Here is a 1,137-nt window from a genome sequence, read left to right as displayed (position 1 = left end):
TATATATATATATATATATATATCACAAATATATTACCAAGTTCTTATATTATATCCAGACAGAGCTCCCCAGACAGAGCTCCAGCCAGGAGGCAAGAGGCAGGGGGACAGCTTGCCAACTGCTCCCAAGAATGTTAATACACTATGATCTGGAGAAGTTGAGTCAGAGCTGCCCAGCTTGAACTCCTACATCAATGGGATTGGTTGAGTATGTGTGGGTGGGTGTGTGGGTGCTTGATTTTATTGAAAGGCCCACCATGAAGTGGTGAACCTGTGATGCCTTCGGTAGTGAAAAACTGGCTGAAAACCTTTTTTTGTGACAAGAAAAACATAATATCTCAAAGTTTACTTTCAACCAACACAGTTCAAACCTGCATGTAAACTTGGTCTAGATTTTTAGGGAAAGCCCTTTTTTTAGATTTTACCAAAAAAAACAAACAAAATCCATAAGAAAGCTGCTCTCTGCAGTAAAAGAACTAAGCATTTTTAGCTCCCATTTTTCTCCAGCATGAAGCAGGGTGCTCTGTGTGTGTGTGTGTGTGTGTGTGTGTGTGTGTGTGTGTGTGTGTGTGGCTTGGTGCGTGGATGGGCATGCCACCCACCACACTGGCAGGCAGCAGACATCTTTTCATCCTGGACATTGAAACTAGGGACTATATTTCAGTTCTGCACTGTTGCTATTGTAAATAAAGTGTGTGTGTGTACGTGTGTGTGTGTACATGTGCATGTGCACAAGCTGGGATGCCATTGGTCTACAAGTGGTGAAGTTGTGCAAAACCTTAAGAAGGTATTTTCAGATTTTGCAGGAGGAAGACATTAAGTCATATTTTAATTACAGCAGAAAGTGTGCTATGCTAGATGCAATGAAACAAGGAAAACATGAATGTTGTAATGATAAAGCCTGAAGCCCCTAGCTATGTACCTTCATGGAAGGTAGGGGAAAGACTATTTTGCCCCAGAAACCCCACCACTCACCAGCTGTTGGATAGGTGTGTGCCTGAGAAGCCCCAGCAGGGCAGAATACCACAGCCAACAAGCTGCCCAGCTTGAAATCCTACATCAAAGGGACTCATTGGTTTTATCAAGACTGTTACAAAAAAAAAAACAACCTGTGGTTTCTATCTAAAAAGCCACCAT

This window comes from Alligator sinensis, unplaced genomic scaffold (assembly GCF_000455745.1).
Source record: "Alligator sinensis unplaced genomic scaffold, ASM45574v1 scaffold368_1, whole genome shotgun sequence".
NCBI lineage: Eukaryota > Metazoa > Chordata > Crocodylia > Alligatoridae > Alligator > Alligator sinensis.
The sequence above is the reverse complement of the archived record's forward strand: the minus strand, read 5'-3'. Positions refer to the sequence as shown.